We start from the raw sequence: 2,272 nt of genomic DNA, 5'->3' as shown, positions 1-2,272 counted from the left end.
TTTTTTTTTCTTATCGTTATTTTTATTTCTCCACTTCTACACGTATGACCGGGGTCAAACAAGGCAAAACACGACTGACATGAGTTTCCCCTTATGTACACCTCATCTCATCATGTTGTGATTGCTTTTTTTTGTTTATTTACTTATTTTCTCTCATTTTAGTGTTTAATTATTATCAATATAATTTCCTTCGACGCTTCTTTTCACTACCCCATTTTTGAAAGAAAAAAAAGGTAAAGAAAAAGAGGAGGAAAGGAAAGAAAAAAAAGGTGGTATTTTTTTAAAAAAGAAAAAAAACAAAACAAAAGAAATGAAATGAAATGAAATAATGTGACACTTGAGCTTTGTGTTTGAATATTTTTTTTTGTTTCCTTATCGTCTTTGTCTTACTCCTCCCTAAACTATTTTCGTTATTTTTTTAAAAAAAAAATATGTATAAGTAAATTAATGTATATAAATTTATATATGTGTTTGTTTAAGTCATTATATGACCTGACACTTATATATGTTTGCATTTTTATATGATCTGACACTTGCATATATGTTTATATATTTGCATATCCATTTATATGTTTCCCCGGGCATGCATCATCCCTTTTTCTCTTTTCTTTTTCCCCTTCCCTTCCCTTCCCTTCCTTTTTTGTTTCTGTTTTTCTTTTTGTTTTTACCCAATTCCTTTCTTTTAAACTTTATTTTGTGCGTATCATCTTCCGCTAACGCATACGTGTGGTTTTAAAAACGCTCATATCCCTCCGCCAACTCCGAAAAGCAGTGTTTTTGTGTGAATGTATGAATATATAAATGTTTGCATTTATTTTTGTGGGATTATTACCTTTCATTATATACTATAGCAACATTTACAAGAAACCTTTAAAATGAAAAAAAAAAAGAAAAAAAAGAGAACAAAACACGATGCTGATGGTTCTAAAGAGGGTGGGGAGGCGGAGCAACTATTCCCTATGCCCCAACATAATTTCTCTCCTATTTTTGCATCGTTCAACTTGCCAATAAATACGCAGCGAACAAATAAACATTGCTTTACTCTTTTTTCCCCCTTTCTTTAAGTTTTTAAATGAGCCACTAATTTACACACGTTCTCATTTTTGTTGTGTCGACTTTTTACCCTTTACTTTCATATTTTTATTACTTTAACTTAGTTTCCCCTCTTGTTTACCTTTTCCCATTGTCACTCCCTTCCCTTTATTATTATTATTATTATCCTCGTTTCTCCCCTCCCCACATAATTTTCCAATCCTTCTTTGATGCCAAAGCAAAAGTCAAGTAAGATAAAAAGAAAAATAAGACAAAACAAGAAAAAAGAAAAAATAAATACGAACTAACGCAACCACTGACACACCTGATTTCACTGTCGCGTATTTTTATGCGCGTATTTCTGCGGCGAATATGTGGGAAGCGAGTAGAATTATGTGAGTTTTCATTATGCCAATTTATTGTCTCTTCACCTACCACCCGCACATTTTTCATTACTTATTAATAATATTAATATATATTTTTGTTTTCCTTCAACGTGAATACGGGCCACGGAATTTATAAGTTGGTACCTTTTTATACTCTCTAATCTACGGGAAGTGTTTGTTTGTGTGGCTGTTGTTTGTCTGTCTATTTTTATTTTTATTTATTTTTTTCTTTTTGCGTGTGTGGTGTGTGGTGTGTGTGTGAAATCAGCAGCACTGCCGGTAATTTTCATTCCGTTCATTCGGGGCCTCAACGCGTTGCGGTCGCTTCCACCATTTTTATATAACTCGAACCCCTTACTCATTTTATCTTTATATCATAATTTTTTTTAAAAAAAACTTTTTTTTGTCCCCTTCTTTCTGTTTATTTGTTTGTTTATTTATTTTTGAAGCTGCCTGACATGTGCGTATATAATTATATCATTTATATTACTTATATTATTTTACCTTCTTTTTTTTTCTTTACTTCCCTTCCTTCCTTCCTTCCATTCTTTTTTTCTTTTTTATTCCTCCTACACTCCACTCCACCAACTAATTCCCCTCCTCCCCTTTTTATTTTTTTTATTTTTTGAAACTGTCTCTGTCCCCTTCTTCCTCCTTTGCCTTTGCTTTTGCCCTCGTCTTTTCTCTTTTTCAGTGGGTCGTTTGGATCTTTTTTTTTCATTATTTTCATTCCCCTCTCTATCTCATTTACTTGATTTTATTTATTGGGATTATTTTTTTTTTGCCTTTTTTTTTCTTTTTCTTGGTATGTTTTTTCAGTATCCCTTCCTATTTTCATCAAAAAAAAAAAGCTC

The sequence above is a fragment of the Trypanosoma equiperdum genome, assembly GCF_001457755.1.
Source record: "Trypanosoma equiperdum strain OVI genome assembly, contig: ctg_1018, whole genome shotgun sequence".
In the NCBI taxonomy this organism is placed as follows: domain Eukaryota; phylum Euglenozoa; class Kinetoplastea; order Trypanosomatida; family Trypanosomatidae; genus Trypanosoma; species Trypanosoma equiperdum.
Note: the sequence above shows the minus strand (reverse complement) of the source record.